The sequence below is a fragment of the Opisthocomus hoazin genome, chromosome 3 (genome assembly GCF_030867145.1).
Source record: "Opisthocomus hoazin isolate bOpiHoa1 chromosome 3, bOpiHoa1.hap1, whole genome shotgun sequence".
Taxonomy (NCBI): Eukaryota; Metazoa; Chordata; class Aves; order Opisthocomiformes; family Opisthocomidae; genus Opisthocomus; species Opisthocomus hoazin.
The window spans coordinates 85772989-85797575 of NC_134416.1; the positions used below are offsets into that span (position 1 = coordinate 85772989).

Consider the following 24587-nt stretch of genomic DNA (forward strand, 5'->3'; position numbering starts at 1 on the left):
AAGTCCTGAAGCCCTAGTTTTGAGAATAATTAATTAGAGATCAACAAGTTAAACAGCCTAACAGGGTCTTTTTAATTTATTAAATATATTTTGCTTTAATCACATTAATTTTTCAGAAATGTACAATAATCTTTGTGGTTTAAAATGACTTTGTATTCATTTTTTAATGGAGAGAATTTTTATTCATCTAATACATTACCCTTTCAGGAAAATTATCATACTTGACTACAAGTACTTAATGAGGCGCTAATTAATACTCCTATTTCTCCCCATTTAAAACTCCTTTGAGAAATGAGGTCAGAAACCTGGTTTAACACACAAGACATTTCTCAGAAGCCAAAGAGGCAGACACCCAAAAGGCACCTGCACCCCTCTCCAAAGAGGATATCCCCATGGAAAACTCAAGCCCAACACTACAGCAGTCCCGTCCCCCCGGCTGAACCAGCGGCTGATGGCAGCCCGCTGCGCGGCAGCCCTGCGGGCATGCCAACCCAGCAGCGCACCCCTCTTCTCCACAGCTCGCGAGTGATGAGAAGCAATTCTCCCACTTTTTGTTTAACGGCATGAGATTCACTTTTCCCACTCCCGTGCGCTTGCGGCAGGCAACCTGCCCACCTCTCCCCAGGAACACGGCTGAAGGGCTCGTCCTGCGACAGCAGGCTCGCGAAGCCGCTTGCTCCCCTGCCCGGGCTCCGCTGAGCACCATGACACAGTGACAGCCAGCTCCACCCTCCTCCATGCACTCCGAGCTGCAGCACCCCGCCAGCCGCCTCAGCAGTCCCCCCACCTCACCGGGGGTACGGCGGCCAAACTGGGGTTTCCAACACCTCCCAGAGCCGGAATGGCCGTCACGGACTCGAGGAACTGCTGTAGGTTTAAAGAGCAAAAGCAACAACCAAGCACAAGCGTTTCTGGAGCTCTGGGGAAATCTGCAGACACTCGCTCATGAACTTCTCTTCTGGGTTTGCTCCGCATTGTACGCTCATCGCAAGTATCTAAGAGCGGCTCCATGATGGGAGGAGGGGAGCAGAGGAAGGCTTTCTTTTGGCACAGATTCTTCAGAGTTCAAAGGACACATATGGCCTGCAAACACAGCGCAGGGGATAATGTAAAATTAAAGAAGGGATGGGAGGAAAATGTGAACGCAGCAGGGACAAGCAGTGTTGTTCTGGATCTGCTTGACTGCAATTTTAAATAAAGGAATGGGGGGCGGTGGGACACAATAATAACCTCGCCCTTATTTTCATCCCACATCTGAACAGAGGGAGGGATCGCAGGAGGGATCCCATCTGAAAGGAAGACCCCTGGGGAGCAGGACCTGAGCACTTCTGCTGGGGGCAGAGACTGCAAGCCCACCGCCTTGGCCAGGCAGCAGGACCTGGAGGACCCTGCCCGGAGAGCAGGACTGGCAGCAGCTAGAGTAACCATGGCTTTGGGAAGCGGCCCGCCGACACCTCCAAAGAGACAGGAAGGGTTTATTTCAGAATAAACACAGGCACAGCACCAAACCTGCAGGGAGGGACAGCATGTCTGCCCACAGAGTAAAGCAAAAATAAAAAGGTGTCTGAACAGCACAGGCCCCAATTTGCCTTGCAGTGCCCGTGTAGCCATGCAAGTGGTGCCACACAAAGGTCAGCACCCTGCGAGACAGTGCCCGTGTCCACACCAAACCCTGACACCTGCTTGCGGCTCTTTTCTTAGTTAGGGCAGACACCAAAGCCCGCTCTTCCCACTGCAGGGCACACCAAGTGCACAAAAATAAATAAATAAACAAAACAAAAGAAACCCCCATCCACAACAATCCTCGGTCGTAATTTGTACATAATTATTGCACAACAACCACCCATAATGAGAGAATGAATTTATAACCACACACAAGCTATATTTACCAGTGGACTGGTTACAAAGCAAAACAGCAGGAAACCACAATGTGTGTCTTCATATTAGCTCCTTGGTGACGGTGCAGAGCAGGGCTGCCCATGCAGCGGGGCGGACCGGGCAGGTGAAGCCCAGGCACCCCAGCCAAAGAGGAGCGCAGCCCCGTGCGGTGGACCCAACAGGCCACAGAGATGCTACCAGGTGTTTAAGAGAAGCTATGCAGAGGTGGGGCTAGAAAGACCTGTTCGACTTCAGGGTTAAATAGTTGGCCACCCAAAAGAAAACTGATGGGAGTCTCACCTCCTGACTTTCCCAGGTTCCATAAATTTTGATCCCTAGAGAGGATTAAAAAAAAAAACAAAAAACACCTAAAACAAATGAAAAATCTCCCCACCCCACAACTGGAAGTGCAGCCCCCGCCTGCAGTCGGGGCCCAGGAGGTGAACTGTTCCTGCCCCTTGAGACAAACCATCATCTGCAGAGAGCATTTTGTGCGCCTCTCCTGTCAGCTGTTTAACAACTGACGGCCCCAAAATGGGCGCAATTCAACCCAAAGTGAGATGGCAGGATGGTGCTTTAAGAGGAGGCCTGACAAGGTCAGCAGCTGAGCCCCTGCTAACAGCATTTTACTGCTGGGGAGAGTCGATTTGGGTCCACCTACCAGCCACCACGTATTGCTGAGCTCAGGGGGTCTTCACACTTCCAAACACTGCCTTTCAGGCAAGATCGCCTCGCAGCTTCAGACATTATCAGAAGCGCAGCCAGGCCGGCAGACCCGAGGCAAGGCAGGCAGCACGCTCACGGGAGCCCAGGCCCCTCAGGCCGAGGCCACACCAGAGGGCAGGGACACGGCAGCAGCACCCCGAGCCACCTCGCCCCGCTGCCCATCCCCACCTCCCTCCGGTGCCAGGACAAACCTTCACGCTTTCCAAGCCGGTGTAAGAATGATAGCGAGCTAGGTCTGGGAACAGATCCTGCTGAAAACGTACTCTTTTTTTTTTTTTTTAAGGGATTATTTTTGACTTGGCTTCTTTCCCAGATCTGGCTCAGAGCATGACTACACAACGCTTATGTCAGCACAAGGAAGCCATCTAATGAGTACCCACGGGGGAGAGGGGAAAGGACTGCTGCCGTCACCATCCCGGCCACCTTAATGAGACCGTAAAACAGCAGCCTACAGACAGTGGGTTAGAAAATCACAGAGCTTCAGTTGACCAAGGAAGGCAGATGAAAAAAACCCCAACACGCACACAGGTTAACAACTTGCTGCCATGCCAGGCTGCCAAAACACAGCAAAAGCACAGGGCCTTCCCTCGAGGAGCAGAAACCCCGTGCTCAGCTCCAGCGCAGCCCCGACGCAGAAAGGCTCCTGATACACACATGGGGAAAATTTGGCTCCTTACTAGTTCCTAAGCAGGATATGCAGGAAAAAAATGTGCCTTGTAAAACACTGGTATCTCGGAATGACCTATTCTCTTATCTTCTTGGCTAGGCATGCTCTCCCTGCCCTGCTCTGTCCTTGGAAAGACACCATTCCCAACTCAAGATGGAAGCATAAAAGCAAGAGAGAAGGGAAGGTGAACAGGGAGGACAGCTCTTATTCCCCATGGACTATGGGCACAAACCCACCACCCAACAAACAGCATAACCCTAAACATGTTCTACAATGGAGACCAAAATCCGCAATTACTGCTTCTGGTGTTTATACTGACCAGTGTGCTATTATTGCTCTGCTGGCAATGAGCAAACCTGTCGTGAAAAGCAAGGATATGTTGGGCTTGCTATCAATCTTTGTAATTCCTGTCTGGGCACAATCACACCATCTTGAAATGCAGCCCAAAAGGGCACTGTTAGTCCAGAATTCAGCTGCTTTGGAAGATGAGCCAAAAGCAGTTCCACATACTTAGATCACTTCTTGAGGTTGCCGACAATTTTTTCTGGCTTTACAGCCACATTTTCTGATTCTTAATGTGTTTTCTTTCCCCTATCGCTGAGAGAAAAGAGCCACAGAAATAAGGAGAAATCTGACTATCCCAGGAAATTATGTAACTGACTATACACAGAAGGCTGTCAAATATGCACAAAGTAAACTAACTGAAATAATATGATTTTTTTTCCCTCCTCTAATATCCTTCATTTGTAGTCACTGTAGGTGTTACACATAACAACAGTAAGTGGAGCAATTTCATACAGCACTTTCCATATTGAGACAGATACTCTAGCATCCCCCTGCGCAGCAGACAGTTTCTATAGCTCATTTTGTATTATGGCAACAGAGCAAGGCACCTCAAATTAAGCCTGGAGCGGTAACCATTCCCTAGAACCAGGGCTAAAGCCTAGACTAACGAGCAGCTGTGTCTATAGCCAGACCAACTCTTTCTCTCCAGTAAAATCTGGGCATTGCCTGTAGCTGGTAGGCAGAAGCATGTGCCTCTCACGGCACAACAAGTGGCAGCAAACAGCACGAGCAACGCACGGGGCCAACCCCTGCCCCAAACAAATGGTCGTTTTGGGAAGGCACACGTGCAGGAGAGCTGTTAGACTCTAGAAGGGATGAGCTCCTGCTTGCAAAGCCTTGGAAAAATGCTAGGTATGAAGTAAGTATGTATAGCGACTAGCATAAGGCTTGTGGGATGAGCAGAGGCCTCGACTGACAGCACTGCTCCCCTCCCATTTCTCATCAATGGGCAAGAAAAAGCATTCAGCTGAAAAAAAACCCCGCAAAACATGCCCAACTCACACCATATCAAGACCAAACAATAAAAGACAAAAAATAAATGCATCCTGAGCACCCGCTGTATCTTACGTTCTTTCCGTCACTGATTACCATTCGTGCGGTGTTAGTAATGTGTACAACGACAAACTCCGAGCGCGCAGCAAGACGCACAGGGAGGAGGAGGTCAATGCACACCATCAGACATACATGTCACAAACACTCAGAAGCTGACACAACCCAATGGATTAGGTATCATTCAGAACTAGCCAACACACTATTGCTTCCAAAACTGGGCCCAAATATACATATGAAAACACATATTCCAAGCATGGCTAAAACAACAGTACCAAACAAAACATATGCTGCTAATTCACTCGTTAGGACAAATTGTCCATTGTAGCTGGAAAACGGAGAAACACAGCCATGAAAAGGATCATAACAACACTGACCTAACAATTGTTGTGTTCGTATTTAACATACATTGTAGCATATTCATAAACCGGGTATTTCTGAGGGCAGGAAAATATACAAGAAAACAGGCTGATGAATAATATGTAAATAGTAAGGAAAAATCAAAGACATAAATCAAGAAATTTGAGCTAAGAAATAGGAAAAGATTTTGTGTGCACATGCATATGAAATTTAATACAATTCCTACTTCAGGTCTCTTCGATCACACCTCTGTGTTTTTCAGACCTCAGTTTCAGAAGTTTATTATTTTTTTCATGCATGGTTTCAGAAGGACTGTTGTCTTTTTAACGGTGAAATTCTGCACTCCAATTCACACAACACATTCCCTCTGACTCCAACCAGCTTAAGGCTAACTACAAATACAACGGAAAATCTGAGGTAGCTTGTTGCCTCTGTTTTCCCTTTTTCTTCCAATGTGCTATTAGGCTATTCATAATGAATATAAAGCGAATATTTTTTTTGAATTAACAATTAGGACAAACAAAGGCTCTAATATTTTACAAACCTATTTGATGCAAAATACTAGATATGCATCCTAGGCCTCAATTTTTCAGACCTTTATTATTGAATTCTGACTTCTTTTCATTCCATTAGCACTCTCAACAGCTTATTAACGTAAAGCAGAGCATTGCTAATTTGCAATAATGTTCAAGATACCTACTCTAAATTAATGGAAGAAATCAATAAATTCATCATTCAACAAAAAGGAACAAAAAATGACAAAACACATTCTGCTCTATTACTGTGGCAATCCTAAATGGTGTTCTAATTATTCATACAAATACCTCTAATGCATTAGTAAATGTGACGTATAGTATATCCACTTTTTTAAAAAAAAAAAAAAGTCTTGGGTCCCAGTTCAGCAACATGGTTCCTTTGAGGAATACAAAGGAGGTATCTGAATACTTTTTTGTATTTGATTCTACGTACTCAGATGCTGTCCTGCTTTGGATCCACAATATCACAAGATGACTTACTCCCCTGCACTCTCTGCTGAGAGCAGACCCACGCAGAATGTCATGCAACGTCGCACAGCCTGTAACATACCCCACAACACAGCCACGGAGCAGGAGCTCCTCTCCATCACCCCTGCCACAGCCAACAAGCAAATTCCCAGAGCTGCAGCTTGCAAGAGGACGCATCCAACATCCCACATCTTGAATTCTCACTGAGAAAATGAGGATAAAAGAATGAGATAGTGAGTATCTTTGGGAAGAGAAGCCAGGATCTAAATTCTGGGCCGCTCCTCGTTTTTCACCAACTCATAAAACTCTGTGCATTTTTTGTATGTAGCTCCCCAGGCTACGCCATTCTCACTTATTCTCAGCCATGTTCAGGCTGCCTGCTCACTAGCTATATGCAGGTAGTAACTATGCCACTCACCCCAGGAGAGACACCACTAGCACAGAGAAAACTGCAAAACCCATGTGTAAAATTCTGGGTAGAGGCGGAGTTTTTCAAGGAATGACAGTGAGGTTCAGAAGGAAGACTTAAGTGCACAGAGCTCCAAAAATACAGCCCCTTTTCATGTCAGCAGGGCACATACAGGGCTAACGAAACAGTACTGCTTATGTTATTTATTACTCTCATCCCTCCCTTATTTAGCACTTTTCTCCTTAAGTCCTGGCATCTCTTCTCCATTTCCCTCACAATTTTGGGGTCCTTTTCCTCCGCAGATTATCATCTGCTAGAAGTTCCCCCTCGCCATCCACTGCCCACATGCCAGTCTTTGTCCTGGTTCCCTACAATATTCAGCTTCTGGCCAGGCTCCATGCGCATTCCAAATTTACTGCTCTCCTGCTCTTCCAAGCTTGTAAAGCAGGTTTTCACTCGCCTGCCAGGACAAGGAGCAGTACAGAAGCTGGAAAGAAGAGCTCACGAGCACCAGCCACCAGGAAAGCAGGGCTTTGTCACTAAAAACCCAAGGTGGAAATGCACACCATGTGTTTTATTTTGTTCAAAGACGAAATGTTTCTGTCTAGGACGTTTGTTTGTATCTCAAGTCACAAAGAAGCCATTAGTACCAATAATGTGTCATTACGGGGGCGTCAGCAGAGACTCTGCAGCTAAGGTTAATTTGAGATGCATAATTTAAAGCAGAACTAAAATCTCCCCATTTCACACTTTAACGACTGAATTCAAATCATTCTTCAAATTTGACACAGCAGCTCTTAAGGGGACACTTGCACTTTTTACTTCTCTCAGGGTTTTTTTTGGCCAATTTTAAGTAAAATACAAGCTATCTATTGCAGAAGAAAAACGTACAGATCTTCCCTTTACAATCACTTTAACCTGTTTCCCCCTCACATTTCTTTTCAGCAGCTTCATACTTCACACATTGATTCTGGTATGTCAGAATATGCCTGATTCAGGCCATTTCTGAAATTAAATAAAAACAATATTCAAGAGTTAAAAATTCCACTCATCGTAACCCCAGTGGTTTTGCCAAGAACAGCTGACAACACTGCTTATCTTAAACATACCACATCACTTAGGTAAGAGTAGTATCCGCATAATTCTCTGTCCTTAGTATTTCTACTGTCAACATCCTGCTAAAATACAGAAGAGATACAATCCTTGTTTTTCACACAGAAAACCAAGGCAAAGACAGAAGGATCCTGTGGTTCAACAAGTGCTTCAAGCTGGTCCAAGTCTCCCAAATCTGCTGATAACTTGTTTTGTCAGGCAACTTCCCTGAGCACAGCTGATATAACACAGAAAATAATTAAGCAAAAACTCATCACAACATAATGAAGCAGCATGATAGGGAGCTGCTGCTGAAGCAGAGATGCAACACCTCTCTACAAAACACCTCCTGCCTTTTATTGTGAATTCTTCAATAAAGCTCACGTAATGTTACCATAATGCACAGAAACATCAAATGATTTTGTCATCTGACACTCGACTCGATTTTGTCCTGAATTTTCAAAATATCACAGTTCAAGCACACAGACGTTCTTTGGAGAACTGCTGTCCATGCTAAAAATGGCAACGGAATTGCACAAGGGGGGGAGGAAAAAAAAAAGAAAATTCCAAGAAATTTTTGACTCATCCATTGTTATTCATCAGGGTTTTGGAGCAGAGAATGGAATGCCATCAAGCTAAAATTGACAGCAGTATTTTCTGATCTCTAAGTGCTATCAGTCCTTCACATAGCCATGAGTGCTGAGAAATTTTTTCTCTGCAAAATTCTAAGAATGACTGTTCAATTCTTTTTTGGGGGGGGAGGGCAGGGGAGAACCCCAGAGCTACAAGAGGCATTTGAAATTAAACTCCTACGTAGGTGTGCTTTTGAATACTGAGAGTATTAGGCTTCACAGCTTTGAGCTATCTGTGACTCAGACTTGCTGCCACAGTGTCAAGGGACCTGGGACCTAACTCTGCAGAAACCTGCTGCTTTGTGAATTTTTTTTTTTTTTTTTTTTTTTACTATAAAATAAAAAATTCATCCTTAGAGACAGACAAAAAGCAGGCTTTCGCACTCAGTACAGATCTGAATCTTTTTAGTCGATGGATTTTACTGTCCGGTTAATTTTCACCTAGCAAAGCAGATTTTTCTGCTGTTTAATTCTTAAGGTTTTCAGAACAACATAATATTAACTAAGTCTTGCGGCCAAAATAGCTTCAATAAAGTTCTGAGAATAACACATCTCCTCTGGCACGCCAACACACTATTTTTAATTGTAGCTCATTAAAGATGTAATAGAAGAAGAATTATATTCACTTCCAGCACTGTTCCGTCAATGCAGTGAGATAATCATGCTGCTGTATCGCACATAAAGCAATATTTATGCATAGTGGTTTAGGTAATCTAATGGAAAGGCAGAAAGCAGTGATTCACTCCTTGTTCTGTCTGTTGCTGCAACAGGGCCTTTGCCTATTGCAGGGCCCAAGCAGGCATGCAGAGAGATTGGTTTCAAATGTTAGTGAAACAGAGACCTGGAAAATGAAAAAAGACAAGTCAGTTGAAATGCCGAACAACCAAAAAAACAGAAAAAAATCTGGATTGCAGATGAGAAGTACTTTACAGAGCAGTGTACAAATGCAGGCCTCCGAGGTAATTTAAACCAAATGCAGGCTGAAGCTGAAGTAGTTTGGTGAGTCAGCACAGTAAAAGGGCACTAAAATTACATACGAGAAAAGTGCAATCCTTTTTGTATAACACACTGTATTTCATTCCAAATTTACCAGAAAACAAATTAATTGTCTCCTTTGTGTTGTGCCTCCTTCGTTTCATTTTGGACTCAACCTCCTCTACCTTCCAGAAGCCAACTGCGTGTAGGCTGACTAGCTGTGAACTCTCATGTCTAGAACTTTAATTTCTCTTTCACAAAATTTCATCTCCAGACCATGACAACGTTCATAAACAATCGCTGGCATGAACGCTACTGAGCATCTTCCAAGTTATGATTACATTCTGCTGGAAATAAAATAAAAAAACCCCTCATAGCTAAAACCTAAACTGCAGAGAATCATTGCAGGCTCTGACAACGGTAAGTGCCCCCCAGGCTCTGCCGTTGCAGAGGTTTCAGCCACCTATGGCTTGGTGCAGAGCAGGACTTCAGCGCTAAACATGTCTACCATCAGTCAAAGAAAGGCTTAGCCTCATATCTGCCTCAAACACTTTTACAGCCATACCCATTTTTAAACTTACAAAGCAATTCTCATCTTCATTTTCATCTCGTTCTTGCCTCATACTTTCACAGGAATGTATCTGTGAAAGCCACAACAATTGCTTGTTCAACGGCGACTGCCACTCTCTGAAGTACTTTCTGAGATAGATTTGTATGGACAGACGTGGGCAGAAATGAATAATCCAAAAATATCCACAATAGATAATGAACAGAGTCTAGAAAAAAAAAAAAAAAACACCACGTACTGCAAATGCAGCCCAAATTGGAACGAATGCCTACAGTAGCAACAGCACAGGAAGAGCAAAATGTTATTGTACATTACTGGCATCCAGCCCATAATTACAAAAAATACTGCAGTACTCCACAGTAACAGCGTAAAATATTATCATTTCAAACAAAGCATCTGCAGCGCTCTGCCCACAGCAACCACACCACAGAGAGCCAGGGGAGGAGAGGGCGGCCAGCTGCTGGAGGACCCCCGGCTGCAGAGGGCAGGTGGGCCGTGGGGTGCGTGAGCCCTCGGGATGGCTTCTCCTCGCACCCACGGCTCCCCTCTGTCAGGGCTCCCACACGGGCTCCACTGCCGAGCCCGCTAGCAGAGGGGAAGCACACTGCTCGCTCCGTGTTCAGGCTCTTGCCGTAGCGTCCCTTCTCCCAAATTTGCATTTTCACGGTCTCCTGTATTAAACAAAATCTTCCCCATTCCAGCTCCCCTGTGCTAACCCCTGTGTTACCCAGCCACCTCTAACACTCTGCCAACAGGTTCTAACAGTGGGCTAGCAAGAGGCTCCCAAGCACTGGCTGACAGACGCTGCCATTACGATGGCCATCGTTCACCTCCCTAGATGGCGAGCAGTTACTCCGCTACGCATCAGCAGAACAGCAGACAACGTGCACACGAGTTTATCAGCATCGCTCTTCTCAACCGCTCTATCCAAGGACTGTCAGCATAGAGCACAGTCCCACCAGGGAAACACAAAAACCCCAAAAGCTAAAATGAAGTCTGTCTGCTCAATGGCATGCACAGCACACAAATCCACAGTCCCGCTTCCTCATTTGTAGAAATAACATCTATGACATTTGGTTTCTACCTGGATCATGAAAAAAGACCAGCTAAGGAGCCACATGGTTTCTCCAAACTTTATACACTTGCAGAACTCACAACCAGAGGAAAAGAAATGCAGAACCCTGAACCATGAGGTTAGCAGTGAAGGAAATGCAGTTCAAACGAAAGAGAGTTATTTCTAACTCATGCTTCCTATACAGGCTGTGAACAGTATAGATTCTCCAGATTAAACTGCAAAGCCTGAGCTTTGCCTCAGCTCTCGATACCACCTCAGGTATTTGACATCACCCCACAGTTCAACAACTCTGAAGTTAAGTTTGAAATACACAACATCAGCTGTTTGGGCAGTATCTTTTAGAGATGTTCAAATCACCATGAAAACTGTTTTTCGTACTACCAACCAGAAATATGACGGGGAGCATCATTTCAGGAGTGAGTGAATTAACTGCCACACCTAAATACTTCCCAGTTCACCAGCACTTCTCGTCTTCCCCATACCAGCTTTTCTCTGCCAAACACAGAGGGGACTGCAGTATGTATATGCAATATATATGCAATAAACTGCAGTAGTATACGCAGTAGATTGAAATACTGCATTTTTGTATCCTCCTAAGCCATTCATTGGTCTATGGCTTCAAAGTCCTACAGGGAGTGCCGCAAATCCACATAAAGTCACTGGGTGCTGGATTTGACTCTGACGTATGTGACAGATGTGTAAAGTAACACATAACCAGATGCCTCTCTACTAAATGCACAGCTAGGGATGGAAAAGCCCTAAAAATGTTGTGTCCAAAGGCAAAGGAGAACAGGGAGAATAAGAACAGAGTCTCACTTCTAGCAAGGAAAGAAAAGTTTATGCTTCATGCATTTCTTGTCTACAATGCCTTAATTTTTCATGCCTGTAACTCAGCTATGGCATCAGAAGAGAGGGCTTTTTAGGGGGTGGGAAGTCCAGTCACTATGGCCTGGCTTGCTCCATGCCAGGCTGATCAACTGTTTCTTGGTGTCTGTGAACTTAAGTTCCTACCTCCAAAGCCTCCGCTGTGACTCTAATGACCTTCATCCAGAAAGGAGGTCTAACTCCTCAGCAGAAAAGAAGAAAAACTCCTCCGGAGAAAAAGCATAAGACTGTATAATGGTAACCAGCACAGAGACCCCTCTCCACTCGCTGCGTTGGTGTGTCCTGGCCACAGTGGGTTGGAGAAAATAGCTGGTGTGCTTTCACAATAACCTTCTAAGGCAGAGGAGAACAGTGGGTGAGAAAAAGGCAGGAATTCATTTAAAAGCCTCATTTTAAAACTTCTGGCTACTCCTGTTTTATGGAGTAAGTTAAAACCACTCTCTACTAGAAACTGTGTGAACCACTGACTTCAGACCTGGATCCTGCTTTTAGCAAAGCTGCTGGTGGGCTTGGATCCAAGGCTCTGGTTCAAGCTCTTATCTACTCCATACTAAAAGGACTTATACCATACGTCCTTTATAATAAATAACCTCACAGTGAGGATGCACGGTATTGGCATGGGTCATATTTACATCACTCTTTTGAAAGCCAATACACATGGTTTAAGGCAAGTGTTGGAAATACTACAGCTTTCGAGTATTTTGCCTTACGTGGTTTACAGCCAGCACAGTCAACGACTGTGTAAGCTTCACCCATTTTCACGTAACATGCTAAGCAGTGCAGGTCCCCAGTAATGCCCAGCAGAGCTGAGCAGATCGGGCACGTCGGCAGCAGCACAGACACGGCCATGTCCCACAGCAACAGTGCCCTGGGCTGTACCACCACACTCTCCCAGCTCCCCGCAGTGAAGGTCTCCATTCTCTGTCCCCACCACCTCCTCTTTACAAAGGCTCACACACACACACACAGAAACAAATGAACAATTCCATTATGTGCCTGGCAGCCCATGCACTTTCCCTCTGATTCACAATAGAGGCGCCCCATTGAAAAGATCCATATACAGGGGAAAAAAAAAATCTAAGCAAGTCTCCAGCAAGCACACATATTATCAAAGCCTCATTTCCACTTAACATAAGTTGCTTTGGGAACTAATGCAGCTGACTTGAGGGGAAAACACAAACAAACAAACAACATCTTTTTCCATTAGCATGGGGGGGAGGGGGATATCAAACTGGTGCCATCTTTGTTGAAGAGCTCCATGAAACTAATAGTTTAGGAGAGCTGAGGAGCATGGACAGGGGACAATTTGTGACTGATCACTGCCATCTGAACATGGCACGCTGACAGCTGAAAGCAGAGCAGAGAAAGGCAAAACAAAACAGGCATGTGTTTAATCTGGGCAGGCCCAGTTCCCTGTATTCACTCCCAGTGAAAAATACAAGGCAGGAGAAAGTCGGTCCCTCCGCCTGCTCAGCTCAGCACCCACAGAACTCCGTGGCACACACCACGGGGCACACACCACCGGACCTTCCATGGGCACACAAAAGAGGACACTATTTCTTCGCATACTGAAAAAAAAAGTACTCAAGAAAGGGCAGGAGTAGCGGTACAATTTCATAGATCTTAAAACGCATCTTTCACCACCAAAGAACTTCCCTTTCTTTACTACTCTGCCAATGAGCTCCTGAACTCTCCAACACAAAGAAAACTAAAAAAAGATTCCACTATTTTGTGACTGCAACAGAGAGCTGATCAAATGATTGTAAAGGCCACACAGATGCTACGAAGATACCTTCCCCTGAACTTCAACGCGCGCTTCCTCAGAGAGCAACAAGGCGGCAGTTGTGAAAGGAAAATCATGCGTATTATCCTGGTCTGACGTCAATGAAAAAAAGACAGGAATAAAAGTATTTTGACTTCTGCTCTGCAGAGTTAAGGAGGAATGCTTTCCACCAGAGGAGTGGGGTGGAAGGAAAGCAAAGGTGCGCTGAGACCAATCCCACACGGGTCACTGTGGTGCACTTCTCCACCTCTCATCAGTTCGGCAAGGACTGTCACCCTACGCCTGAAGCAGGGCTCGCTCCAGACAGCAAGGCATTTCCCCACCTGAGCAGCATGGATGGGAGGAGAGAGGGGAGGGGACGAAACGGGGCCCCTAAAGGTCGTACGGCAGTGGTTTCAAACAGATTTGCATTGATACCTCATTTCACAACTACAAAAATCACCTCCAACTCCTACTGAAGGAATCTTGCATTCCTGTTTGGGCTCACAGTCCCTAGCGCAAGACCTGCACGTAAAAAGGAGTTGGCTGCACTGATCTGCAAAAGTTTCGAACTTTATGGATAAATCAGTACAAACGCCTACGGGACTATTACAATTTCCCAAGCAATGGCTCTTGTCCACTGACCAGAAAGGAAATATTTAGCTCCCCGCAGCGAGCCTGTTGATTTCAAAAGAAACTTAATAGCTCTATTCCTACAAAGCAAACACAGAGCAATCACCAGGGGCAGCTATGCTCTCCTCTCTGCTGAAACCTGGTAAGCAACAAACGTCTGCAAATGCCACCAGCTGAAGGGTTTTGATATTCTGCACATTTGTGGGATTGTATCCCCTGCTTCTTCCATGTTATGTGGGTTATTTTGATTTTGCAGGTTTCTAACAGTAATTTTGTCTCCTTCAGCACACTCATGGGGCAGAATAACTAACTTGGAATTTTTGTTTAAAAACTGGTGGTTTTTAGTTTTCATTTATGCAGCATCTTCAGTGGTTAAAAGTTTTACAATTGTAAGATATTTCTCTTCACCAAACAAAAGAAGACTTGGAGGTCATTCTTTTCTAATGAATAATTAAAACAAAAACCTGAAGTCTAGAGGGAAAAGGTGAGCTTTTCCCTGCAACTCACAACTGCCTTTATTAAAGAAAAGTATTAACTCAGGACAATGCAGTTCGGCCTCAGTCAGGGAACTCTTAGTTCGGCTGCTATTCAAATATCCAAGTGCAATTTGCAGCCCTAGTTATGAAAGGGGACATTATTTGCTTTACGCATATAACTCTACTTGTTCAAAGACACACTGATGAAGCAATTAAGGCAGACATATTATTAAAGCTGGTGTAGAATTTACAGGCTCTGTTAAGAAGTTTAGTATTTCAGTGAAGTGTTTAAACATGAGAACTATGTATTTAATACAAATATATTACTTAAGAATTCTGTAAAATCAGATTGCTCACGACATTATCACCAACAGTAAAAGAATTGTATATGCATTTTTCTGGCCACGTGTTGTATGTTCTTCAGTAGCTTTCTTCTACAGAGTTCCCATATGATACAGATTCCAAACTTGGGAATATTTAGGCACATGCCCAACTTTCAGGGAGAACAGCCTCATTGATTTAAACTGGGTTTAACACTTATAAATGTTAAAATGATTGCCTGTTTGTGGGATTGGACCTCATGGGGCCCATTTTCAGAAAGATAAGTGTATTACATATTTTCACTGCTGTTTCTGGGTTTGCCATTAAAGTTCTCTCCTTCCCTCTCCCATCTGTTTTTATTGCCTTCAACAGAAATATCATGACACTCTGAAGTAAATAATGATTAATCTAATTACAAACTAACTGTAACTTATGACAAGACCCTCCAGCCACTTACCTCCAATCGTACGAGTGTTTCAAGATGCAACTGTAAATCCCCCTTTTTCCCTCTCTCACAGGAGATGTTGCAGCCTTTATTTTCTGATGTTTTGCATTAAAACTCTTTCCCTGTGCTCCAGGATCTTAAACAAAAACAAAACAAGAAACACTCAGAACGAAAATGTCATTTCAAGTGACTGGTGGGTGGCTCAGGGGAAATCCCTGACCTTTCTCCAATGTGTATTTTGTTATCTAAAGCAAGTGTGATAACTCCCCCCAGCAGAAGCAGCATGAACACTCTTCTGTGGGCTGTACTTTAATACAAAACAAAACAACCACACCAAAACCCCACTATTTTAGACCACTCAAAAACGTGACATTTTTAAAATCTGCAAGATAGTCCACTACAACGTATTCATTTAAAGCACAATGTAAAGTACCAGACTCCACAAATTTATGAAGATGAAAAGGGAATAAAGCCCAGAGATACAAATCAGAAGAAAGATCATTATGTAAAGTATCAAACTGCTACACAGGAGAGCAATCATCGGGTTTACTATTATTACTGCCACTGTTATTACCGCTAATAACACATATACGGCCAACTCCCTTCACTGAGTTACTGTAGTATTTCTGTAGTAGCAGCGTGGGGGAAGTAGTAGCAGTGCTGGAGAAGCAACGCAGCATTAGCACTACAAAACCCAGCCTGGCTGAGGGGAGAGGAAGGAAGGGAGGAGGAGCAATGAAGCAAATGAGTAAGAGAAACTGGCAGGTCTCTAATGTCAATTCTGACATTCTCCACCATCACCAAAAAAGGTCTGAAGGGTTTTGAATTTTCAGCGAGTGCTGCTAGCAGAACACTTTCTCACCACCCCCCCGTTTCACCCTCCTCCCTCTCCCATACCTGCAGCAGGGCAGGCCAGCAGCCAGCTGGGTACGTCAGCCTCCAAACCAGGCTCTGTCAGCAGGAAAATCCCCTGGCTACGAGGAGCAAACGCTGCCAGGCAGTGCAGAGTTCACTTTCCCTCTGAGAGCGCGGTCTTGTATTTGCATGGCCCCTCTGGATTACAGGCATCCCAGTTATTTCTCTACAAACAATTTTTAGGACCATCAACTATATTCCTCCTTGCACTGCAAAAAGCCTGAAAGCCAAAATGGTCCTGAGGCTACACCTGTGACTATCCCCACTGAAGCCAACAAACTTTCACAACATGGCAAAGAGGAGGATTTGACCTTGTGTGCACGTAAACCAGACTGCTTTGGTTTTCCTCCTCAGCTAGCACGGACAGACGGCTCTGAATAATATTTTCCATTGGTTTTAATTAAGAAATGGAGACATCATCCACAGCCTTCTGTGGCTGTACATACTTCAGAAAATACAACTCTTCCAAAAGTGGTCAGAAATTCAGAAAGTACAGCTTTCTACATTGCACTTTGTTCCCACACACACCCTCGGAGAAAACAACCCAAAACTCAGAGCAAAGACCAACACACAAATAAGGGGGAACGTGGCCTTCCCTCAGCACGTGCACAGAGGCTGCACCTACATGACCGCTCCCCGAAGCTGCTTATGGTAGAAACAAATCCAAAATACTCCGTTTGAATCACCCTGCTCCCCCACTCCACTGTGCTGCTTCTCGCTTACGTGGTGTTGCTGCTTGCTTCAAGGAGCCTGCTCTCACTCCGCGCGAGTAAAGGTTGCAACAGCCAAGCCTACAGACTCTCCGGAAGAGGACAAAGCCTTCTAAAGCTGTGACACAAATCTAGAGATGGCTGTAAGTTCAAAGTGAAATGAGGACACTCTGACCATGACTCACGCCACCTAGAAACCATTCTTAATTCAAGAAAAAGTGTTACAGGGATTATTTTAGGGAGTGTCACCCCGCTGAATCAACTGGGTTCTGCCTCTCATTTTTTCCCCCAACTCACATTTAAGGTGGCTGGGGATTCTATTTTAAGATCAAAATCAGCATAAGATCCTCCTGTTCCATACATACTTACATTTTTAATGCTCTGTTTTAAAGAGACAAATAGCGTTGTTTGAGAGGCAGATTCCCAGCTACCCCCAGGCTTTCTGCATAATCAATGGGCAAATGCTATGTGACACTTCCTGAAGGGCTGACATAGCTCTGAATGACACTTGAGCTTCCAAAGTGCAGCTGAAGTATCAGAGTTTGGCTCCTACAGCACATCGTCACTTAACCCCGATCTTCATGTGCCTCAGTTTCCCCATCCTCTACAGCAAAGGTAACAGTATTCCCCCCACCTCAGAGCGCTGATGGAAGGAACACAACACCCACGCTGATTTAGTGGATAATCTGGTAATGCTGACAAAGTTATAGAACTTTTAACTCCTGTGAGGCTGAAACTTCACGCCCACAGAAAAAGACCCTGTAAACCAAAATGCGGAGTGAGTCATCAGCCTGCCCCTCTGAAACTGTTTTGCTGGATAGTCATTTCACTAGTATGACTCCCTTCTCCTGGGTGCTCCCAGCAAGTGTGGGGGAGACTGAATGAATTCACTGTAGTCACACAACAGCGCTACAGCTGCTGAAAAAAGGCCTATTGTAGCCCTGCATTTTACTATCTTGAGCAGCATACATTAATTTGCTGTACAGCTTCCATTACCCATCTGATTCTTACAGAAACAGGAGCAGCAAATCAGGGTTTGCCAAATGACAGCATAACAAGAATACTTTAAACTGGTTCCACTCTCCTTTTCTTTTGCTACATCATGATACTGTGAGCCAAATTTCATCATCAGAAACCAGCAGCAGGGCTGCCGTATGCACGTGTGCTCTTCCTGCAGTCACCGTCCATTCGTGGCTTGCACCTCTGTGCATTTATGGTATTTGCTCAGCAACCTGAATGGTAGCAAAACTGGCTTTGAACTCTTAATACAGAACTACTCAGTCACACATACAAAGCCTCACTTGACACTCCAATAATGCTGGACTTTGCAAAAACACACGCAAGTAGATTTGATGGCTCCTTTCTAAATGTCTTGATTTTTCTCTGTAGTGGCTGGGCTCGAGTCAGGGAGGAAGGACAGTCCTGAATTAGGCACATTGCTCTCAGCATTCAATCACTCCACTCTCCCCCTTCTGGAGAAATGGATGCAGCATCAAACAAATTAAAGGAGTATTTTGCCAGCTCTTCCACTCTTCCCAGTGCAACAAATGAGGCGGTGCTTGGCTTCTCTAGCCCTCAGCAGAGCCAAATGAAGGCTCACTCTGAAGTACAAATGCCCCTTCCTCCTCCCATTCACGCAGCGTTAACCATACCAGCTGCAAAGAAGCCAAATTCGGCCAGGGTCCCCTGAAAACAGCAGCATATCATACCTGCAGTGTGCTATACTGCTAGCCCCCAAGAATTCAATGACGGACAATCAGCACATGTCTCCCCAAAACCCAGTACTTTCCTCAAAAGCTATGAGACCAGACAAAAATCACAGGGTCTTTCTGCCTTCTGAGCCACAGGAATGCAACAGGTGCTGTGCTGGTCTGCACTTGGAAGGCAGAAATATTTTGCTTTTCAATGAAAGCTGAGATAGACAATACCACTCGCTTTGGCAGCCTGGGACCTTAAGAAAACCTCAAGTATGACAACAGTAGGAGCCTGATAAAATGCCACCAATGGGACTCCTCTTTTCCCCCAGCCTTCCTTCGTTTTGCAGTGCTGCCTCTCTCAAAAGGTCGATGGAGCTAAACAGACTGAGCTGATTTTCCATTCCAGTCAACTTGTGCATTCGCTGTGTTAGCATGACTCGACTCCGATCAAAAACAATGAAAAACCACAGCAGTGGAAACAAAGAATCAAGTGAAGAAAGAAATTAAACCCCAGGACAAACTACAGAGAAAGACTCCGCTTGTATTTTTGGATTTGGGGCAGGCTTGCCCACGTCCAAGCCCGGGCAGCAGACGGTACTGCCAGCCTCCATCGCCATCCCCAGGGCCAGCGGTTCTGGGGCAGGCCTGGGCAAAACCACAGTGGTACTATCACGCGTGACAGGACAGAGCCAAGGCCACATCAGCACAAAGCAGAGGGTTAAAATGTGATCTCGTTCTGCGACTAGCTATCATGAACGCGGAAATGGCGGCACCAGGCTCTCTGCGCGGCTCTTGTCACGGGGACAGGAACTCTTCTGCCCAGAAAAAGAGGGAGGGCCTGCTGCCCTCCCTTGCCTCTGCCTAGGATCTGGCAGGCTCAGGCATATGGCCTCACTTGGTATTTACTCTTTTTCTTGCCTTCAGCTTGTAAGCAGGAACACCATAAACTCCCCTCTTTTCTTAACAGCCGAGAGCAAGTTCATTGTGTGATTTCTGGAGCGAGGACTACCGTCCTGCGCTCACTGCAGCTGTGAGCTGACCCAGCCTGTTCATCACTAAAAGGTGATGCAGAGCCACGCTCTCCCACTTATCTGGAGGGCTGTGAGGTCCTTCCAAGCCGTAATCACCCTGGCCTCACCAGGTGCTGACCTCAGGCTTGACCCAACACCCTCCTAAGGGTCTCTTCACACCAGCTCCCGAGCACAGCACTGAGGTCTGACAGAGACCGACCGCACCACAGGCCAGCGGCCTCGTCCGGTGGCAGGCAGCCCTGCCCCACGGCTGCTCGTGCTCACCGAGGCACGGCCCTCCTCAGCGCCAAGGCACGGCCCTCCTCAGCGCCAAGGCACGGCCCTCCTCAGCGCCATGACATGGCCCTCCTCAGCGCCATGACATGGCCCTCCTCGGCGCCTGCCTGCTGAGAACGAGGACCGTCAGCGGACGCAGGGCTGGATCCCGACCACTTGCTCTCTCACCAGCCCGGCTGGTCCAGACAGTTACAGCCTTCTGTAAAACTTCAGTGTTTTGCCCATGAAAAGCCACAGGTGAGTGCCTCTCGCAGCTGAAGCGCACGACCATTTTAGAAAGAGATGTTAAGACAATGAAGTACGGCATGCTCTACATCGTCCAGATACATTCTCAGCTCTTCAAATGCAAGGGCTCTAGGAAACAGAAGAAATTCCATGTTCTTTGGGACGGGTAAGTCTGGTATTTTTTTCCTATCACTTTCTTTACTTACTCCAGCTCACCTACCTTCTAGCTATATAAAGCTGGATTTTGAGATACAGTTGTTTGCTGCTGTATGGAAAAACTGAACAATAAATATTCCTTACATATTTACATATCTCCTGTGCCACAGAGTACAGGACGCTTCAGCAGAAACCTGTGGTGCCCTTTGTTGCAGGAAACTTTGGAGGCCTGACCATCAGTTTTTTTTAGAACAGAAATCTGACGAAGTCACAACCAGCCTGGCACCAATGTAGCTTTCTGAGATCAGCAACACTATGCTAGCAGTCTGGCCAGCAACTAAAATCTTCCAGGCAGAGGAAGAAATATTGTCCTCTACCTGGATTTAGCGAGTTGGTTGGCTACAAAAGCTGGTTGGTTTTTGTAGCCCAATCTACTGTTTCGATCAAGGAGAGACAGGACACTTAGTGAGAAACACTAAGCTTTTATGCAAGTCTACTTGTCCAGACTTTTCTTTGTCTTAAAGAAAACACTGTACTACTGCTTCTATCATCTCTACTCTACTTTCTTTTCTTTAACGTGAGAACTTCAGCAAATACCAGGCTTGGTAGTAGGCTCTTTGGGCTGCCAACTGTCAGATCCAGAAAGCAGGACTGTCACATCTGCCAGACTGGCTCTCACACCTACTCTCTAAGGTAACATCATGTATTTTTCCAAGTCATGCTAGCAATAATATGACATTACATCTCACCATACCATATGTTCCTTCTCTGCCTCAGGACACACACCAAAAAGAGCCTAGACACCTTTAAATAAAGGGTGCCCAGCCAGTGTCTTACGATGACCGACTGGCTCGGTTCAGTGCAGTATCTGGCCACTCTCTTCAACTTAGGGCGTGAGCACTGTCTCCAGTTGCACACACTCACATCAGCAAGTCAAGCACAAGCTGCTGGACATGGGTCATTACTGGTTAAGCATCTAATGTGCACTTGGCATAGTACAAGCTCCTTAAGGAAGATACGATCTTTCTTTTGTCAGATTTCTTCTTTCTGACTTCTCAAAACAGCCTTCCTTCTCTGAGGTCTACTCATACCAACCTTCCCCTTTCAGTAATAACTACAAAGAAAACGGAAGAAAGAACATTAAGAAAGAAAAATTATGAGATGTGTTTTACTGACTGGTACAACTACAAGATCAGATCTCCAAAATACACCTTCCTTTTCATCCCTTTATCCCACAAAGTCCCTAAAGAGCACGGCTACCTTTCTGCTTTTGTTCAGACCAGGCAGGTAGCTTTTGAAGCAACTCTCCAGATAACCCACCCTGCCTGGGCTTTTGGTTGCATTGTGGGGCAGTCCTGGAGCATGTGAACTAAATCCCTCTTGGGAGGAACTAAACTAGAGGCATCATGTTCTCCAGGGCGAGCAGTCAGCAGCACCAGACTGCTCAGAAGTAAAAGCAACCCTGAAATGTGCCTGGTGTGAACCTCGGGATCCCAGCACCAAGTTTTTCACCACACTCTGCATCGGTCTACACTGCTTGCTAATATAGGCATAACCATAAAAACCAAATATTCTGCTGTCATTCATCTTTATGCCACCAAATAAGAAGATATGATTATATTCTACTGTAATATTGCAATAGTGTGATAGTGACAGCAGCAAGAGCATCTTAAAGTGAACAATGTAGAGAAGAGAGAATAGATCAAAGTAGTTTCAGTTACAACAACTAACCTAATTTCTGTAGTTTTACAATGAGTTCTTGTACTCTTTAAATACTTCTCTTTGTCTTGCACCGAAATAGAAAAGAATGGTTATAGAAAGGACAAAGTAACACAAACTGGGTAAAAGGACAGGAAAAAAGTCTACCCCATGAAAAATAATAAACTTTGGGCATTGGTTTTAAAAACAGCCAGGAGAAAACTTTAGGCAATAGTGCTTTTTTAAGGTGACTACATTGTCATCTGAGGTTATGTCAAATATCCTCCGGTATTTTTTCTCACAGGGGATCTCACATTCTCTCTCCTGATGTCATTAAAAAGACCACCAAAATCTTGAAATTTCTCATAACTAATTCAAGTAGTAAGACAGTCACCACACCTTTTTGCAGTGCGTAAAAGGCTAAGAAACTTACGACATGACGTATAGCTTTCTCAGTTACCCTTTGCCACCTATTAATAAGTACCTGCAGAGGCTATGGAGGTCTGCAGGCCACACGGAGGCCTGGAGGCCACTGGCTAGAAGCCACCTGTCTACACAATCCACCACATTTGTTGAAAACGTTATCAGGAAGGCGAAAAGGATCTCTTCCTCATAAGCAGTTTGACCCTAGCAGTAAGAAGAGAGTAACGCTCAAGAACTCCACCGAAAGTTGCTAAGAAATACTTTGTGATGGAAACCTCCTTGTGTTCCCAGTGCAGGAAACCAACTAAACCTCATTGCTCCATCTCTTCAACTTTTGTTAAACAGTTCTGGACCTGGCAGCAAATTCATGAGCAAGAGTGACATTGACTGCTGTGCTGAGGACCTGGCGGAGGCCAAGCGAAATGCTTTCCTAGTACTCGAATACTTAATACTTCTTGAAAGCTTCTCTCTTCCTTCACGTGCCTTCCACTGGCCCTCCACGCAGCAGACGCCGCCGAGCTTACTGCGAGCAGGAAGCCCAAGGGTGGAGGAAGCATGTGTAAAAACCAGTCTCACTTCACCACAACTGTCCGTTCTCGTGAATGAAAAGGGCAAAGTCAGTAGGGGAAGCTGGGCCCTGTCACAACTGCCAACATGCTATTTGTCCTCTCTCTTCAAAGCATTGTGGATCTGTGTTCATTTCCTTCAAAGATAATTGTTTCTATATATTAAAGCCACAGACATGGTTTCTAATGTGGTGAATTTACAAGACAGTGCAGCTGTGTGCCTAACTCCTCATCTGGCATTTCCAAGAGCCATCTAAGAAGGTCTGAGACCTTTAATAACTGATCTGTGCGTTTCAACCTCATTCACTAGTGACTCTACACACAGGACAAACTGTGAGTGGCTGGGCTCTAACCTCCCGGCTCAGCTCCACAGGCCACCATCGCGTTACGCTTCCCATCTAGCCCTGGTCACATCACTTTGTTTGTCTGTCTCAGGCTCCATTTGCCTCCTGCAGAACATGGAAAACATGAGTGAAGGTGCTGTTGGTTTAGAGCAGAAGAAAGCTGGAAACCTAAAAATACTACATTTATTAGGAAAGTGTGAGAGAGGTATAGGAAGTTAGGATATTGTCCCTCCTTAAAAGACCCAGCAGTCCCACAAGCAGCGGAGTCCATGCAGGCCAGTTTCTTGTGGCTTTGCCCCTCGCGGGCAGGTGACCCCATGCACAGCAAGACGCTTGCTCCGCACAAAGCCAGCCCTGTGCTGGGAGCACTCACAGCAGCTCGCACTCCAGCGCTCTCTCTCATCTGCGGTAACACGGGCAAGCCCTTCCTGCAGAAAGCTCACTCATTCCTGCCATTGCCCTATATCCAACTGCCTGTTTCACAAAACTGCTAGGAGTTCAAGGACTTTGTGGTCTCAACCCATCTGTCAAATTTAGCTGGAGCTGACCAGTGGATTCCGTTACTGCAGGGAGACTGAGAAAAAGCTAGCACGCTCCAGAAAGAAACAAACTAAAATATCCATCTTGGCCCATGAAAAATGAGGTTGAACTCGCAAGAAAGGTAAACAAATGGATCTGATGTTAAAACTTGGAACTGCGGTGCCAGTTCTGCAAGATGCATTAGTACCAAATCCAACCACAGTCTTGCCTAGGAAGGTTTATGTTACTTACACTGGTTTGAAACACAGCTTTACTTTTACTTATTGTGAATTGCATTCTGCTTATGAATAATATTACATATATTTTCTGGGGAATTAAATTGTAATCATTCCTCTGTTCCATTTCTTTAACACATTGTTTACTCCTATAACTTGTTTGTGCTATTAGTAAATTGCTTCTACAGAAAGTGGGACAACATTTTGTTCCTGTGCAAGACAGGAAAAGTCTATCTGTAGATTTAGGTACAGATAAGAAATTCAAATCTGCTTCAGATGACACAGGACTAGTAGGTGTCTGGGGTTTTCGGGGAGAGGCGAGATAGAGAAAGGGGTTTTCCCCTAGCAGATCGAAACAATGTATTTTTCCTTAACGTGATTCATAACATAAGACAGATAATGACAACATCAGGAACAAAGCTAAGCTTACGGAACATATACAATGTTGCATATGGCTACATAGGTCTTGTAATTTTGGTGAACAGATT

At 45.2% G+C, this 24587-nt stretch overlaps 1 protein-coding gene across 17 annotated transcripts in view; it reads right to left on the minus strand.

Moving 5' to 3' along the window:
- ATXN1 (ataxin 1) overlaps positions 1 to 24587 on the minus strand; it is a 220143-nt gene that overhangs the window by 140075 nt on the left and 55481 nt on the right. For 12 of the 17 annotated variants that reach the window (XM_075416875.1, XM_075416866.1, XM_075416865.1 and 9 more), the window contains one exon: positions 15316 to 15439. The exons of 4 other annotated variants lie outside the window; for them this stretch is intronic. The gene's annotated coding sequence lies outside the window, so the exon portion shown is untranslated. Of the gene's footprint in view, positions 1 to 9719; positions 9739 to 15315; positions 15440 to 24587 lie in introns of those variants that run through there. One more of the 17 variants, XM_075416878.1, reaches the window with a different exon arrangement.